This window comes from Piliocolobus tephrosceles, chromosome 17 (assembly GCF_002776525.5).
Source record: "Piliocolobus tephrosceles isolate RC106 chromosome 17, ASM277652v3, whole genome shotgun sequence".
NCBI classification, from domain to species: domain Eukaryota; kingdom Metazoa; phylum Chordata; class Mammalia; order Primates; family Cercopithecidae; genus Piliocolobus; species Piliocolobus tephrosceles.
Window position 1 is genome coordinate 35645590 of NC_045450.1, and position 19195 is coordinate 35664784.

General features: G+C 46.1%; 1 long non-coding RNA gene across 1 annotated transcript; it reads left to right on the forward strand.

Annotated features, from left to right (window-relative positions):
- Positions 1-10811: 10811 nt before the first annotated feature.
- On the forward strand, positions 10812-18950 carry LOC113225267. The gene is made up of 2 exons (XR_003309929.1): positions 10812-11017; positions 18353-18950. It is a non-coding gene; the product is annotated as an uncharacterized LOC113225267 (long non-coding RNA).
- Positions 18951-19195: the final 245 nt, after the last annotated feature.

Below are 19195 nucleotides of genomic sequence, written 5' to 3' on the forward strand. Positions count from 1 at the left end.
AAGCAATAAGAAAAAACAAAGAACAACATCATAACTGTTTATCTGTGTACCAGCTAAACTCATGATGAAGAGCCGTGCTGTGCCTCCTGTGCTCTTGGAAGCACATGAATGTAGAGGACGCGTAGGGTCTGGCATACAGTAAGTACTCAATGGATGATCACTGTTATGAAGAAAATGAGGCCAGTGTGGTGTCAGCCCTTGGGAACGTTTCTCTGAATTGGTCAAGGGGAACGATTTTGCTCCAAGAAACTGCCATATTTATTCTTCTCTGATCATTAGAGCGCCACAATTTATCATGGTGGTAAGTTGCAAAAATGGCAATAACCTTCAGTCTTCCCAATAAGAAGTGAAGTCCACTGCCTGCCCCTAAAATCTGGTCTGGCCTTGTGGCTTGCTTCAGCCAGTGGAACATAGCAGCAGTGCTGGTGTGCCAGTTCTAAGCCTAGAGGAAGAGGCTTTCCAAGGGGCCTGATGCTTCTGCTTTCCCGGGACCCTGCTATCACCATGTGAACAAGTCTGGATTGGTCTGCTGCTGGATGAGAGGCCATGTAGAACCCAGCCAAGGTGTCCCAGTTAAGTCCATCTCAGAGCAGCTAGCACCCAGCGGCCTGCCATTGGTCTCCAGATGCACACATGAGCCCAACCAAGATCAGCCAACCCTGGCTCAGACCAGCAGAACTGTGCAGCCCAGCCTGAGATTTGTGAGGAGTGACAAATGATGTTTTCAGCTTCTAGTTGTTGGGGAGATTTGTTATGCAGCAACAGCTGGCCTTCCCATTTTGTCTTATTTGTTGCCATGGTGCCCAGTCATGGCAGCTCCGTTTTTTCTAGAATTATTTATCTGTTTCCTCTTTTTAATTGTCTTCCCTTCCCTTTTCACTCCTTTGTGTGTGTTTTTGAAAGACACCTCAAGTATCTTTGGAAAGGAGCTGGGTATAGATAATAAATTGAAAATCGAGCAGAGAGTTGGTCTGAGAGTCCCTACCATTCTTGAGGCTAGCCTGTGGGGACAAGAGGAGGCATGGAAGATGGACAGCGGTGTTTCTGGTGACAAGGGGATTGTTTCTCTGCGGTACCCACTTTGCTCACCTCTGCTCACTGCGGGAGCCAGGACTCGGATCCACCTTTTCTGACTCCCGGACTCAAGCTTGCTCCATAGCGCCACCTGCTGGTGACGTCAATCGGTGGGGCGGGATGGGCTGGGGGAGGGGGTTTGCCCCTGGCATTACCACTGGGTTCTTTCTGTTTGCTGGGCACAGGTAGGCACCCAAATCAAGACTCAGATTTCCTGATCTCAGAAGTTGTCCACTTCCTCTCCGACCTCCACGGTAACTCGGAACCACACCGTGGAGTTATCCCTGTGTCCTCTTTCTCAGAAGTTCCACATCCAACCCCTCAGCAAGTCTCAGAGGCACTCTCACCACCTCCTCTGCTCTGTTCCTGTTTCTCTTGGATGGCTGAATGTTTCCTAAGGAGTTTCTGCTGCTTCACGCTTGCCCCCTGGAGTGGCATCTAAAAGGTGCAGGTCAGATGAATCTTCTGCCAGGGGTCCTGGCTTAGCCAAGGAAAAGGGCACGTCCCTGACTGTATCCTGCGAAATTCCACATCTGGGAACTCAGGCATATCAGGCCTGGTCTCCTTTTCTTCTTCCTTTTAAAATAACAAATACATTGACATGCCCCTTATTATACTATGCTGAAATGAAATTCTTAGGCAATATCACCTACCTGTAGACACAATTTAAATAAATTCATGTAAGCCACATAATGCCCTAATTGTATTCTAGAGGAGAATTAAAAGGAAACTAATTTATATTAAAATAATAGTTATCTCAGCATGTAAATATTCCAGCCCAACCCTTCTGAAGAACACAACGAAGGTGTCAAAGCCCCCTCTGCAAGTAGACTTTCTAAGAATGGGGCACGACAAATACAGTTTGGCACCCACTCAATGATTCAAACTCCATGAAGGGCATGGCTTTCACTGATGGGGTCCCTGTGAAGGTGATCAACTCCTGATAAAGCCCCCAGAAAAACAGAGCATAACCTCCTCTTGATCCACACACAAGCAGCAGCCCCAGAAAGCTCAGTGTTTAATGAAATTGAGCAAAACATGAACACAAAACTAAAAATAACCCCACATTCCTTTGGGTTAAATGTGAAATCAAGTTAGGTTCCAGGCTCCAAATTCTATCTAGGTTTTTTACCTGCCTTGATATATGGTGGATAATTCTTTGTGTGAGGAGCTGTCCACACATCACAAGGGGTCTAGCATGTGGGCCCCTACCCACTAAATGCCATTAACACCCCCAATCTTTGTGATGACCAAAAACAGGCCTGCAAATTTATAACCTCCCCACCACTCACCTATAATCTGGCTGTTCTGGATTCCACCCCAACCTCTTTCCTGCTATATTCCTCCTCACCTACTGCATTCCAGCCATACTGGCCTCCTGACCTATGAGTTTATCTGGGAGAAGAATGTTCTAGGCAGAGGGAATATTCAGTGCAAATGTCCTGGGGTAGAAATGTGCCTGTCTTGGTCCAAGAACAGTAAAGAAGCCAGTGTGGCCTTAGCAGGGTGAGTGAAAGGTAGAGAAGTCAGAGATGAAATTAGAGGCAGCAGGACCCAGAATGAGGGACACGTGAGGTTGTTAAAGGGACTGACATTTTAAATTCAAATTGATGGCTTATTTTGAAATGTCAGGAGATTTTGCAAAACCGAGCCTGAATTCCTGCACAGCAACCATTGGTGAGGCTTGTTCCTTATGGGAGGGGTGTCTCCTCTTCAATTTGCCACAAGTCCCACCCGTCCGTATTGCCTCATACATCCACCTGCTTTGCTCATGTTCATTGCCTGTCTACCCCATAGGGATCTGAGGTTACAAACTCTCCCCACAGGGGAAAGAGTGTGGGGAAAGGTAGTGAATATGGGTGTGGAGGGAGAAGGCAGTTTTCCCCCTTCCCTCCTCTGGGGAGCACAAGCCCAGGCTTCTCTGGGAAGGGACTCTGGGAGGCTGTGGGTGAGGCCTCCTTTCTGCCACTGCTCTGCATGCTCCACTCTCAGGCCACCTGCTGAGAAAGCATCTCAGCAGGGGAGGCCGAGGCAAGGGCACCCATGGGGACGCCTCGAGGAAATAGTGAAAATATTTTCCCAGGGAAAGCCAACACTGCCATTTGTTTTAGTTGCTTAAATTATATGTGTTATTTATTTTTTAAGTGGCCTGTCATTATTGGTGAATGGGGAAGCCACCCGGCCTCACAATGCAACCAAAATTTTAGATATTGCTATGTAGTTATTAACGAATGAGCTTTTCATCTTTGGAAAATGTGCTGTGCATGAAGCCCCAGGGGCTGGGTTTCTTGTTATTGGGTAATTACAGCCCATGAGAAGGGGGTGGCCTGGGTCTTCAGCAGCAGGCGGGGTGGGACTTTTCAGGCTCTCTGCATGGTGGCTCAGTCATCCATTCGTATATTTATTCAAACATGCGTATTGGGCGCCTACTGTGTGCTGCTCCAGAGACTGAGAACAATGATATTCATATAAAGAATAAAGCCACCACTTTCATGGTGCTTACTGTGTGCCAGGCAGTGTTCTGAGTGCTGTACTTATATTAACTCATTTCATTATCCCAGCAGCCCAGCAGGTAGCATTTTCCCTATTTTACAGATGTGGAAACTGAGGCAGAGAAAGAGGAACAAGAGACACAGGCTTCATGTGTGCCTAAGAAATTTCCATGCAATGGAGAAAAATCCAGCAGAATTATATGACAGAGAGGGTCTGGAAGGGGCTAACTGCAGATAGGGTCGTCAGGGAAGGCCTCCCTGGGGGAGGTGGTGGGGAGAAGGAGCCAACTATGGAGAGATGTTAGTGCTACCCGTGGCAAATCCCTATGGGTCCGCAGAACCTCAATTCTTGCCTCCTCAGAAGAAACAATCCCACCGAGTGGCATAAGACAGAAGGAGAGACCGAGGCAAGTTTTTAGAGCAGGAATGAAAGTTTATTAAAAAGCTTTAGCGTAGGAACAGAATGAAGGCAAGCACACTTGGAAGAGGAACAAGTGGACAACTTGAAAGACAAGTGCCCTGTTTGACCTTTGACTTGGAGTCTTCTACGTGGGCATAGTTCCCGGGTCGGGGGTCGCTTCTCCCCTGTCTTCCCTTGGGGTGGGCTGTCTGCATGCACAGCGGCCTACCAGCGCTTGGGAGGGGAGCATGCACAGTGTGTTTACTGAAGTTGTATGTGTGCTCACTTGAGGCGTTCTTCCCTTACCAGTCAAATATCCCTGGGAGGTCATATACCAAGTAAACGCTGCCATTTTGGCTCTGAGCGCGCATGCTTGAGTCCACTTGCCCAACTCCTGGATCTTACCAGGAAGCTGCTGATCACCAGTTTCAGGTGTTTTCAGCTTTTGGGAGGCTGCCCTTCTCTGGCGCTGGCTGAGACCAGTTATTACTTTAGAGAAACAGAAAGAAGGAATCTCAGGCCGTGGTTTTGCTGTAGAAATCTGACTGCATTCAGAGCCTGGGGCTTTCTAATGGGCTTGTAATGGTCCTGGGTGGGGGACCTCAGCTGCCATGCAGGAGGCTGGCGTCAGGGCATGGCTGGGGATAGTGGTCTCTCAGGGTGCAGAGAGGACACTCAGGCATTTGAGTTGACCCTCTCGTGCGGGCAGCTGGACAAAGAGGTGCTCAGGACTTGGGCGGGGTTTCTCAAGGCATAATTAAGGTGCACCTCCCCCATTCCCCACTCCCACCTTCTCCACTTAGGAATTCCCTGTGGTGTTTTTTTGTTTGTTTGTTTTATTTTTGACATATGCAGATTTATGGGCTTCACCAAATCCTTCTAATGCTAAATGTCTGCGTGTGGAGCCCAGAAATCTGCACGTGTGCCCAGTGACCTAGAAGATTCTGGAGCATGGGGAAATTTCAGAACTGTGTAGTCAAGAATTCCCGATGAGAGGCTGGTCATCTGGAAGGGTAGAGATGATGTTCCCCTCCCTTTGTTGCCATCAGAGCTTGTCCTGAGGCTTCTGTTTAAAGGGTGGTCCAGAGGAGAATGGCTGGGCAAGGGAGCTCTTTACCTCATGGCCCATGAGCTACGGTTAATGGCATTTGCAGTCTGGAGTTGAGGAGCTGGGTGGGGGCACTGGGAGCTGAAGGTGTCCCTGGACGTGGCTGTCTCACTGGAGGGAGTTGAGTTCTGCAGAGAGAACCCTAAATGCAGAACCAAGACCCTTGGGGCACAAGTTCCAGGAAGAAGATTTTAATTCCAATTACTGAAGGATTTTGTAGTGGCTGGAGCTGTCCAAAAGCTGGAAGACGTGGACTTTAGGGTCAGGCAGACCAGATTGAGTCTTTGCTCGACCACTCTTGGTTGTCAGACCAAGGGCCTTAACTTCCTGTTGCCTGAGCTTTCTCAGCGATAGAATGGGGACAAACACGGCAATCACTCATAAGGGTGAAGTGAGTTAACACATGGACAGTGCCTAGAACATTGCACACAGTAAGTGCTCAATAAATGCCAGCTCTTGTCATCAGCACATTCTTATTACTGGCAATAGAAGGACTTGCCTTTACAGGCAGATCAACCTCTTGTGAGGATGGAAACAGACTCTAATGACCCTTGTTGCTGATTCAAGGGGCCTCTGGACGACCATTGCACCCCAAAGTGATGTTTCCAACTGTCTGCTATTTCCACGGGCTAAAATGGCAATGGCTTTTTGCTTCCCAGCCCTGGAGTCTCTCTGGGATGCTCTAGGGAACGGGGAGAATAAACAGATCCAGACTGGCCACAAGAGACTGTCTCACCATCAGATGCCATTAGCCAATGGAGTGTCCTTCCCCATCACTTTGACATCACAAAGTCACCAGAATTCTTATGCCTTTGAGAAAGGGTGTGCCATGCCGGTCAGTAGTTTGACTTGTACTGGATCAAAGTCTCTCTCTGGAGGAAGCTGGGCCCAGGGACCTTTGCTCACTGCCAGTGAGCATTTCAGCCTTCCCTCTGAGACTGGGTTCTGTCTGCTGAGAGCCTGTGGAGGCTGAGATGGCCAGGTGGGGAGTGATGATTGATGATGGTGATGGTAAAGATGAAAAAGAAGAGAAAATCATAAAGATGGCAACCATTACTATTGTCCTTTCTCACTCCACTGAGCACTCACAATGTGTCAGACACAGCATTCAGGGCTCTTCCCCATTCATTATCCCAGCTAATCCTTGCAGCAACCTTTGTGAGGTAGGTGCTGTCATCTCTACTTTATTTATGAGAGAAACTGAGGCTCCTGGAGTTGAAGCTCCATGTTCAAGGCTGCCAGGCAAGCAGGAGGTGGAGTCAGATTGGATCCCAGTTATGGGCATCCATGCCCTTACACTGAGCCATGCTGTCTGAATGCAGCCATCCCGGTAACCTTGGCCCAATGGGTCAGTAAGGCTGGCTTGTTGAGAAAGGGACACTGGTGTAGGGCATACTCTTGGTGTCAATGGGGTGAGTTTGAGAGACGGGACCCTTGAGGACTGAGGATTGTGAAAGGCAAGACTTTTTAGCAGAAACTGCCTCTATGGAGAGGCCTCCTTCATCACCCAGCTCAGACCCCACTCCACCCTTGGCATTCCACACTCCCTTGGTATTGCGAGACAAGGCAGTGACAACCACTTGATTTCAACTGAAATCACTTGTTTTTTCCCTCCTTCCCAACTGGGCTCTCCCCTGAGACCCAGGTGTTAATGAAATCAAACAAATGAAAATGGGTAAATTATTGCAAAGCTATGAACACCTCCGCAGAGCCACGCCTCACTAGTTTCCAATACCACCTCATTCCGGAGGCTGCCGGAGGAGCCGAAGCAATTTCGTCCCATGGGTGAGGTGGTGGAAGGAAGGGACAAAAGAGACAAGATATTGCAATCAGAAGGTCGCTGACCCAGGCTTTTGTATAATTATAGAATTTCATTTCGGGCCAACTGGATGGACGACTGAGCTTGTTGGCAAATTAGTGGTGAAAAATAAAGCAATTTTTAGCGTCCTCAAAAGAGTTACCACTCCAGTGGAGTGTCAGCGCCCCAGAGTCGGGGAGGAAGGGATGGGTGGAGAAGAGAGGGGACTAGGTTAGAAGCAGCTAATCATTTAAACTCATGAGGCAGAGACATTTTAGTTGGGGATCTGGGTGAACGTGCCCCTTGCTGCCCAAGGGGATGATCCCAACTACCTTTGGGGTGTGTCTTCAGGATAGAAAGTGCTGGGACAAGAATCTGGCCTGAACTGCACTCTTCCTAGAATGATTCTCCCAGAATCAGGTGCGGAGATTTTTCTTTTTTCTAAGTAGTGTCCAGACCAGTCTGATATATAACCCTGGCTTTGCCTTGACATGACCAAGGACAAGCCTCTTAGTCTTTCTGAACCTCAATTTTAATTATTTTGTTAAAATGGAGAGCAGGAACATTCACTGCATGAGATTAGCCCAGTAGATCATAGACGAGAAAGTACTTTACACATTAAAATGAAATATGGTTTTGCTTGATATTATTCTTTCCAAGCTTTTATTATGAACATTGCTTTTTAATTTTTAGCAAATAGATTTGGCCTCTTGCCCTTCTCACCAATTACCTTTATTATTATTGTTGTTGTTGCTATATCTGCCCATGCATCCACTCTATAATTATTTTGTTGATACTTTTTTAAAGATTGTCTTACTTGTGCAATTTTCACTTAAATATCCCTTCTAGCTTTGTTAAGACAAAATATACATGAACATACTGGCTTCTCTCTCTCTCTTTTTTCTTTTTTTCATCTTCCTTCCTTCTTTCTTTCTTTCTTTCTTTCTTTCTTTCTTTCTTTCTTTCTTTCTTTCTTTCTTTCTTTCTTTCTCTCTTTCTTTCCTCCTTCCTTCCTTCTTTCCTTCCCTCCTTCCTTCCCTCCTTCCTTCCTTCCTTCCTCTTTCTCTCTCTCTCTTTCTTTCTTTCTTTCTTTCTTTCTTTCATTCATTCTTTTTTCTGAGACAGAGTCTCTCTGTTGCTCAGGCTGGAGTGCAATGGCGTGGTCTTGGCTCACCGCAACCTCTGCCTCCTGGGTTCAAGGGATTCTCCTGCCTCAGCCTCCTGAGTAGCTGGGATTATGGGCATCCACCACCATGCCTGGCTAATTTTTTGTATTCCTAGTAGAGACAGGGTTTCACCATATTGGCCAGGCTGGTCTCGAACTCCTGACCTCAGGTGATCCACTCGCTGCAGCCTCCCAAAGTGCTGGGATTATAGGCGTAAGCCACCGTGCCCAGTTCACTGTCTGGATTATTAATGACCCTATTTCAGATAAAAAGTTCCCAAGGATTGGAGAGAGGGACGAGACTTGCCTGAAAACATACAGTCAGGCAGTGGTAGAGCCAGGACTTGAACTCAGAATACTGTGACCCCCAAAGTGCTGTGTCCTCTCCATGAATGGAGCAGACCACAGAGGCTGGGAAGTGGTGTCATTACTCTCTTCCTCTCCTCATAATTAACCAGTTGGGGAAGGTGAGATAAACCAAAGCTGAACTAGGTACCCACAAGGGTTTACATTAGCGTTAGCCCATTCGGGCTTTTCCACTGGCTGGTGAGCCAGGCCAGGTGAGCCAGGCCAGGTGAGCCTTGAGAAGTGATGTGGTTCTTGATTTTTCAGGGGAAGTCAAGGGGAAATTGTGATGTCTTTGAATTTTAGGACAAGATGCAGGGAAATTGCAGCTGGGTTTCTATATAGCCTCTCCAGTGGGGCCATGTGTGGGCATCTAGGGATAAGGGGGGGCAGGAAGATCACCTGCTGTTAGTCCATTGATGATTTGGTCACAGATAGGTACCTATGGGGGGCTCCCAAATTAATTAGAGGCATAAGAGCATTCCCAGGAAGAGACCTAAAGAGCACCCCTGCACTCTAGAAACTGGGAGCACAGGGAAATCATGGGATGGTTAGAGAATAGTATGCGATGGCATGTGAGAGAGTAATAGAAGATGTTACAAGATCCTAGGAGCAGTTGGCATTGTGAGGAGGGAGAGACTGGGACGTTGGGGTAACCTGGGATGGCTCCCTGGAGGAGGTGAGACTTAATCAGGGATTTGGGAAGAGAGTACATTAGCCAGAACGTTTAGCTACAAAGATTAGAAAGTGCATCTTGACCTGGTTAAAGCAAAGTTAAGAAAAAAAAAAAAGAAAAAAAAAACTCTTGTTTTGTTTTGTTTGTGGCTCACATAAACAGAACGCTCAGGGTGAAGCCTGTGAACCCACGTGCTACAAAAGTGTGGTCCACACTGTGGCCGTGTGTTGATTTCTCAGCTCTGCCTCCCCTGGGTTGGGGTGGTTATTTAGCAGCTCTCTACATGGGGCTGTAAAGATGCCCCTGACAGCTCCAGTTTTCAAGGTCCTTGTATCCTGTGTCTCAAAGTGTACCTGCAGGATTTTAATATACAGAGGTGGCCATGGGATGACACAAAAGGGTCAATGACATTGAAATGAGACCTTTATTACTGAACAGCTCATGAGAGGAGGGACATACCACACCACACGAGGCCACAGAGAGAAGCATCAGCTTTGGTCAGGAGGCAGAGGGAGAGAGGGGAAAGCCTCTGCCTGAGCCTTTATTAGGGTTTCCTCAAGCAAGGCAAGGCATTGGCTATGGGTGTGTGGGGTAGTTAGTTTGGAATTAGCTATTCTGAATAATTCTGGCAGGCTTTGGGGCACAGGGACTTGTGCCTAGTGGTCTGGTACTTGAGCTTGGGTTGATGTGGGGCAGGGCAAATATTGCCTTGCAGCGTGAGAGTTGAATAAAGGAGGTGTTTGGGGGTATGAACTCAGGGTTGGTTGGTTTGCATATGAAAGGTGTGTAGTTAGGTTGAGTTGTTTATTTTCTCTAGGAATCAGCTAGTCCTGGGAGAGGCAGTTTCTCCCCAGTTAGAGAGACCACAAACGTCAGAGCATCAATACTACAGAAAAGAAGCAAATATTGTTAATACAATTGACCCAATGAGTAGATGACCAATAGATGAATACAGACTCTAAGAAAACACAGGACATCCTGCGAGCATCTTTTTCTTCCTAGCTTTGATGGGATGGAGTCCTGTGATTGGTAATGCGTGAGAGATGCGCCTACCCCGGGAAGGCCAGGCCCACCCCATTGGGAACACGGGAACACGTTACTGCAATGGTTGGAGGGATGATGATGATGCTTGGCTGAAAACCCTGTGTCTGGGGGAGAGAAAGGATTCTGCTGTGGTGGGCTGAGGGCAGGGGCATTTCAGACATAGGAGGGAGAAGCAGGACAGAGATGTTAGCCATTTATGAAACAGTCTTCACACACTGCTGCCTTCAAACTGTCTTGTCTGCTCCTTCCCTTGTCAATATCTCAGATGGATGGGTTAGCTTTCCTGTTAACTTCTGTAATTGACTCATTTTCAGGTATTAAAATGTCCTGCCCAGTTTCTATCAAATCCAGTCTTGCAGGCTATTCCAGTCTTCCTCCCACCTCTTGTCTCAGCCTGACCTGAGCTGGAATCCTGGAGGAGGGGAGGTTGGCGAACTGGGACTGTCTGGCATCTTCTTCCCTCCTTGCCCTCTTATCTGCTGCTGTGGGTGTTCTATCCCCTGTGTGTGAGCCCTGAGGTGAGAGGACAGATGTCATCTTGCATGGGCCATTACAAGGCATCAATTCTATCAGGGAGTGGCACCTTCTGTTGGCTTTCATGGGGCATCATGGTTTTCTCAGGAAGGATCTCTGTGTTACACTATTTCTGGGTGTGGGTTGCCTGTTCTCTAGCTGACCTCATGGGACCTTCCTCTTGATCTCCTTTCTTGCAGGAAACCCTGCAACTAACAGACAAGATGCCATCAAGACCTCTTGAGCCTAGCTACCTCCCGTGGCCTGTATTTGGTCCACAGGAAACTCGTGCAGTCTTGCTACAGCAAATTGAGGTGGTATAGGGTGCCTGCTGCTGCCTCTCTCCTCATCTTTTCACAGAGGCCTGCCCCAGTCTGACCCCCACTTCCAGAGTTTCTCCAGGTAAGAAGCGGCTGTGAATCTCTGTACATATATGCTGTAGCAGGCATGCGCTTCTCCTTGCTGTCATATTCCATGGGGTGAAAGTCATGGTTAGCACCTGTGACTTTCTTCCTGTGGGCTCTGCTCAACGTACGAGGGGAGCTGACATGCCTGGGAATAGGAGTCAGTGGACAAATACCCCAACTTCCTTGCCTTTATTTGGGACACGGTGTGTGCATGATAGTCATCAATGGGTTTGAGCTCCAGTTGCCCACAGCGGTCCCTGCTCATTAATACACACTGTACTGGCTTCCTTTCCATCCCTCTCTCATTTTCCTTCTTCCCTCTCCGTACTTCCTGGAATATTTATCAAACTGCTGTACTTGAGTCTTTAGCACGGGGTCTGATTCCAGGGGGAACCCAGCCTAAGACATGTGTCCTTAAGCTCCTAAGTATACACTCCCAGGATGGTTCTTATCTCATCTCATCCTATCCCAGTTGAGGGTGGAATGGGGCTCCCAGACTCCACAGCTCAGCAAGCCACCAGCCATGGGTGTCAGGCTGGTCCCTGAAGCCAGTCTCTTGAGCAACCTCCCATGCTTGGTGGCTGCTGTGCCTTCCATGCCTTGTCCCCTTCCATCCCACTTCCTGAGTCACAGTGCTCTCTGCCCAGGATGACAACTCTCAAAGCTGACTACTTCCCCATACTTCTCTCAAACATTTACTCTTCTCCTTATATAGATTGGAGTGGGTGATGGGGATACTCTTTGGTCTTAGTGGGTGACCTGTTAGGATACCTCTTAAGAAATCTGAGGGGGTGTGTCCTCCAGCTCCTCTTTAGAATATAGGGCACTTATCACTTATCTTGTGACAAACTTAGATCAGGGACTTAGAGAGAAAAGTCCCACTCACCAGCTTGTTTCAAAATATAGTTGATGCACATACACCTACCCAGAGACCTCACAATTCTACTCCTTCATATGCACCCAACAGAAATGTGCTCATATGTTCACCAACAGACACATACAAGAGTGCTTATAGCAGTGCTATTGGTGATATCACAAAGCTGGAAAAAAAACCAATGCCCATAAACAGTAAAAAAGATTATTATACTGTGATATAATCATACAGTGGGTTACTACTCAGCAATGAGAATGCATGAACTACAACCTCATGTGAAAACATGGATGAAACTCACAAACATGATTGAGGCAAACAAGCCAGACACAAAGGCATACATACTACATGATTCCACTTGTAAAGAGTTCACAGTCAAACAAAATTTACCTGTGATGCAAAAGTCAGGCTCATGCTTATCGTTAGAAGGGAGGCATTGACTGGAAGGTACCATAAGGTGAGCTTCTGGAGAGCTCACCATGTTTCATTTCTTGACCTGGGTGATGGATGTCTGGGTGTGTTTACTTCATGCAAATTAATCCATCAATACACTCAGGATTTGTGCACCTTTATTAGGTATAACGTGCTTCAATTTCTTTATTAATATATGAATACCAGGCCAGTATAAACCTACTGTGAGCGTGCTAAGCCTGACAAGAGGAGAAAGAGGTTTTCTGAGGGAGTTGCATGAATGAGCAAGTATGTACTGTCAGGAGGCAAGAGAGTACCTCTGGGATAGGATTTCTGGTGTGTTTGATGAAAAGGTCCAGAACATATAACTGAACAAATAAGAATTCATTGAATTGACATCACTTTCTTGGAACTAAGATTTAATAGCCTTGCAAAGACCTGAGGAAATGGGACAAACTCACTGCTAAAGAAGCTTCTAGAAGCCTAGAGAAGGCAATGGCCCATACTGAGATGAAGTAGAAATAGCTGAGTTTCTCTGGCAGGAGGAAAAAACTTGAGGGAAAGGGACATGCAGTATATGAGACCAGAAGGCCCATAGAGGATATGTTCCATTGGAGGACCAAGAGGACATACCATTCACCAATAACATCAGGAGTGCACTGGTGAGAAGCACACCAGCCTCCCAAGTAACTCATTGTTGGCTCTCCTCTGCAGATTAAGGCTGCCGATAGGAGAGGCAGATGCAGAACTGGACCATTAGGAAGATAATGACTTCCTAATATAGCAGAAGCCAGAGGACTGCAATTATCATAAAGACTGGCAAGGTCAGAAGGGCTCCAATGGTGGCTTGAACTGAGAGCATGGATAATGAGCCTGGTGTCTTTAGAGACAAAATATTCAGGCAGCCAATAAGACTGCTGCCTAACATTTACAAACAGAAGGCAAATATGGAGGAACAGAGGTGGAGAACTTCTGTTTTCAGCCAAGATGGAGTAGCAAGTTTCAGATTTGCTCTTGTTCCTGAAACAACCAAAAATACACAAAATATGTGAAACATTAGTTTTCAAGACATGAAAATTTAGGCAATGAAGAGGAATAACCTTTCAGAAATGGGAATCAAATGAAGGGAGCCCTATGAGTGCCCCATCTTATTACCGTGAGAGATTTTCCAGATTATGGCCCAGAAAGGGGAAACTCAGGTAGACTCTCGTGTTCAGAAGGCAGAGCTGAAAGTTGGGAGAGAAAAAGGCAGTTAGAGTTTGTGGGATGGTACACTGGAGAAGAGAATGCTGCACAGGTGGATAACTCTAGAGGTCTACAGAAGGATTCCCTCAAGTATTCAGAAAAGAACTGATAAATACCTATGTGTGAGGAAACTGACCAGGGCTAGGGATAGAATCCTCCGAAAGGATTATAAGGAATAGCACTCCATACTCACAGAGGGCTGGAAACAGTGCTTGTTTCCATTAGCCATAAGGGAAAATCTAAAAATTCATGAGGCATTGGGTAGAATACACAAAAGGGTCTTGACTCAGTAGTGTAGAATAATTCACTGTAGATTGGACATTGTTCTGGTTCTGCCTAATGAATCATAAAAGCAAGACTCTGAAGGATCAAACTGTTTCTGCATAACTGAACTGTATCCAAAACAAAGCTCAAGAATACTTTTAGGAATTAAAAAATCCAGCAAACAGCAAAGTAAAACCCACAGTACTTCACATTCAATAAAAAATACTAGGCATGAAAAAAAGTATTAAAATATCTCCCATAATAAGGAGAAAAATCAGGCAAATAAAATTGACCAAAACTGACACAGAAGTTAGAATTAGTAGACATTAGTTAATATTTAGTAGTCAGTATTGTATATATTTTAAAAGTTAAGTAGTGATATGCAATAGAAAAAATGATCCAAATTGAACTTCTAGGTCTCGTAGTACAATATGTGAGATAAAAAATACATTGCATGAGATAAATGCTATATTAGATACTGCAGAAGAAAAGATTAGTGACTTGAAGACAGCAGTAGAATCTACCTGAGCTGAAACACACAGAAGAAAGACAACAAGAACAAAAACATACAGAACATCAGTGAACTGCGGGACAACTTTATGTGACATGTTATATGTAGAGTACTCAAAGGAGAGAAGAGAGAAGCATGGATAAAAATTTTAAAAAGTAATGGCTAAAATATTTCCCAAATTTGATAAAAACTATAAACTCACAGATTCAAGAAATTCCACAAAATTGAAGAGCAAGAAACATGAAGAAATCCATAACAAGGCAGATTGTAATCAAACTACTCAAAACTGGCTATAAAAAGAAAGTCTTTAAAGCAGCCAGAGGGGAGAAAAAAAGAGTCATGGTATACACAGATAAAGATAATGGTGACAGAAGATTTCTTGTTGGAAACAATGCAAGTGGGAAGACAGTGGAGCAATATTTTTTAAGAAACAAAAGAAAAAACATATCAACTTAGAATTCTATACCCAGAAAAAATATCTTTCAAAGCAAGGAGAAGTGGCCTGAGTTGAGAATATATAAAGATTCCTGGACAGAGGCCAATAGCCTGGCTGACTGATCAGAGTCCTGGAAGGAAAAGGATGAAAGGATTGGAGACAAGGAGGTCTGAGGTTGAGACATGTGGATGGACATATGGATGTTGGTGTGAATTCTGAAGATTTTTTATCACATATTAACTCTGACATGAAACTATCCACCACAGAAGAGGCACTGAATAAGAAGACAAAATGACTCAGCCAGTTGACTTTAACCACCCTTCATCATTGGCCACCCCAGAACTGGCAGAACGGACAAATGAATAGAATGGCCATGATTGTAGAAACAAAGGTTAGTATGGGTCTAATTATGAATTTCCAGAAAGGAAAGACAATTTAGCTATTGCTGTCACTGAATACCTTACTTGCCAGCACCACGGACCAATGAGCCTCTAGATCTGGCACTATTCCTCAAGGAGACCACTGAGCCACTTGGTAACAAGTTGACTACATTGGGCCCCTTCTAGTCTAGAAGGACCAGTGGTTCAACCTTATAGGATAGATACCTGTTACAGGTATAGTTCTGCCTTTCTGCCTGCAGAGTCTCAGCTGGCACAACTATTCAGGGATTTGTAGAATTCCTGATTCACAGACATGGAATCTCACACAATCTAGCATCTGTCTAGGGAACCCATTTTATAGTGAAGGAGGTGTAAAATTGAGTCAGTGACCATAGGGTCTACTGGTTGTATCATGTACCATATCATCCAGAAAGAGCTGGCCTCATATAATGCTAGAATGGCCTTCCAAATGCACAAGTAAGTGCCAGCTTGGAGGCAAGCCCATCAGATGCCATCTTTCAGAGTGCAATATATGCATTCTATCAGAGATCCCTGGGTCCCAGGTAGGAAAAGTACATGGACTCAGGAACTAAGGAATGGAAGCGTCCCTTAACATTATTCCCACTGACCTTGCAGGGAACTTTATGCTTTCCATCCTCCCAACCATGGACTCTGCTGGGATTAAAGACTTTGGTTCCCAAAGAGGATATACTCTTGCCAGGGACACGGCAAGAGTACCATTGAATTACAAAACTATCACTGCCACCAGGGTGCTTTAAATACTTTGTATCTAGGGGCTAGCAGGTAAGAGAGGAGTCACCATCATGGCAGGGATAATTGATCATATCATCAGGAAGGGATAGGGCTGCTAATACACAATGGGGATGAAGAGGAATATATGTGGAACTTGGTTTCCCTTTCCCCATTGTAACTGTGAAGGAACACATGCAGAAAGCACAATTTAAGAAATGCATGATAAATCTGGTTGTGGCGGCTTACACCTATAATCCCAGCACTTTGAGAGGCCAAGGTGGGCAGATCGCTTGAGCCCAGGAATTCAAGACCAGCCTGGGCAACATGGCAAAACCCTGTTTCTGCAAAAAATACAAAAATTAGCCAGGCATGGTTCACCTGTAATCCCAGTTACTTGGGATTTGTTACTTGGATGCGTCTGTAATCCCAGTTACTTGGGAGGCTGAGGTGGGAGAATGGCTTGAACCTGGGAGGCAGAGGTTGCAGTGAGCCAAGATCATGCCATTGCACTCCAGCCTGGACAAGAGAGCAAGACGCTGTGTCTCAAACAAACAGCAAACAAACAAAAAACAACAAAACAAAACAAAACAAAATGTATGATTACCAAGGACTCAGACTCCTCAGCAATAAAGGTTGCATCACACCACCAATGAGTCATCAAGACCTGGAGAAGGTGGGAGGAATTTAGGAAGGACAGTGGAAGAAGGAGAAGGTGAGTGCCATTTGTGGTCCTGAGATCAATGGGGTGATGGGGGTTGTAGCTCATCCTGCCACCTTCTGTCTTCTAAGTGTCCCCTCAGAAAGAGAGGCCCATGGGAATTAGGGAGGAATTGCTCCCCAAACATGTGTGGTGAAATGGACCTGTAAAAGCAAGGGGTGGACTGTGGAGGCCATAGAGATGTCCCATGCAGCTTTCCTCTCAAGAGGACCTGGTGTGGGGAGCATAGCTGAATGGCAGCTTCTAGCAGCCACACCTTAGGATCCACCATGACATTCATGTTAAGCCCACATTTCCCCCAGGTTGCTGTTAGTGACAGAGAACCTTTGGGTTCTAGGGTTGGACCATTCCTGCCTGATGTGCATCTGCTTTGTTCAGGTACTACCCACTGAATCTGACCGAGTCTTTCCCAGAACTCCTCATGAACCCGACTGAGTCTTTCTCAGAGCTCCACTGTATCTGAGACTCTCCCTACTCAATCCCTCCTTCTCTCTGTCCTTTCCCAGGTGTCAGATATGCATTTCAGCCTGAAGGCTCTCCCTGTCTCATCTTGTTCCTTCACCTTTTATCCTTCATTGGCATTCTACCTAACAATCTCGTGCACATCCACTCCTGTCTTGACATCTGCTTCTCAGAAGACCTAAATTGATACACTTTCTCTGCTCAACTCTCCTAAACACCTTCCCTTCTATATTTCTTCAATGTGGGGTTCTATTTTCCCTTTCATGGATCTGATCCTAATTAGTGATTGTTTTATATTTCTGTGTGTGTGTGTGGTCCTGCTCCCTGGAAATGTGACTTTTGTGTGGACAGGATGCTTTGAAGGATACCTGCATTGTCTACTGCTGTGCCTATGGTACCTGGCACATGACAGGCATTCATAGTTCCCATGGGCCTCTCTTTCTGAGGGGACACTTAGAAGAAGGGAGGTGGCAGGATGAGCTACAACACCCGTTGCCCCATTGATCTCAGGACCACCAGTGGTACCCATCTTCTCCGTCTTGCACTATCTTTCCTAAATTCCTCCCACCTTCTCCAAGTCTTGATGACTTCTTGGTGGTGTGATACCTATTAAATGAATGTTCAAGCTTTGAAAAAAACCCAAATGCTCTACTTTCCAGAAGTGCCCACTCAATGATCTGGTATTATTTCCAGCCTCGATCACCAAGACTCTCTCTGTGGCTGTTTGGAGCACGGGCCCAGGTCCCAGCACAGGGAGGCACCAGCTGGAAGGATGCTGAAGCCTCCTGGCTGCATTTCACCAGAAGCCAGTACACATTCACAAGGTTGAGGTGATGAGCCATCCTTTCGCTGGAGTGGGCACTTTAGGAACATTACCCCTTGAAAAGCATCTCCCTGGGATAAATGCTGAACAGGGTGTTTATCTTCAGAATGTGAAATGTATGAAGTGCCGTAATTAAACCAGCAGGGGTGGGGATGGAGCGCTAGCTCCAAACAGTTTCTTTGAAGATGAAAGTCATTAGATTTCAATGAAAATCTAGGATGCAGCATCCTACTGACACAAGAATATTTAACCTACATCCTAGAGCGGGGCAAGCAATTGATAGTATGATTGATAATAACTTGATTGCAGTAATTGCGAAGGGGAATTTGAAAATGGTTAGATTAGCAGGAAGCAGGCAATGAGTCGATAGTATCTTTGTGGAGCCAAATTTTCCTAGAATGTTGAATGTTGAAGTTTCTCCATGTTCTTTTTTTTTTTTTTTTTTTTTTTTTCCAGCCAGGAGAATCCTGAAATCTCTGTAAATAAGCAGTCCAGGAGCCAGAGTATTGTGGGATCTCATACAAACAAATCATCCAGGAAAAACACAGCCAGTCTCCTTTTGGTAAACCTCCATGACTGGGGATCCCCTGCCACCTGGAAAGCAGCTCTGCCTGCCATGCATGTCATCACTGATTTTTACTGCTGCAGCAGGCTCTGTCATACTTGCCCGCTTCTTCAGTGAATTGTTCAGTGCACACCACCAGCTACCTGCTGTAAGCATTCGCACTTCTCTACCTGCCTGGCAGGCTTTCTCAGCTGAACACAGGCCAGGCCAGAAGACCCAGGGAGTTAATGCCCTTGGAAGCAGCTCTCTAACCAATGACAAACGGAGCTGGCGGATAAATTCTCAGCTTCCTCCCCTCTCAGGTGGAACAGCCCTGAGATGTGCTCTATGCAATCTCCCACAAGTCCCCAGCAGGCTCAAGCTCCCATTGTCCAACGCTGGTAACCTGCTCATCGACACCCCTGTCTTGCCTTCCCTTCCAGGCCTCACTTCCTCACTCTCTTACCGTTGCCTCCTGAGATCGCATCCAAAATAAATGACCTGCACCCAGATCTGTGTCTCACAGTCTGCCTCTAGGGGAACTCAAAGTAAGATAACTGTGGAGTGTTTTCAAGGGTGAGACGCAAACCATGGACAAGTGGTTCGGTTGGGGCACTGGCCAGTCAGAAAGGGCTACCAACGGCAGTGCCAGTCCTTACCTCCTGACCTGCTGCATCGCCATGGGAAGGTAGGGATTCATGTGGAAGTTATCCCCTGACTTGCATCACTGCAGAGGGCTGGAAGTGCCAGAGACT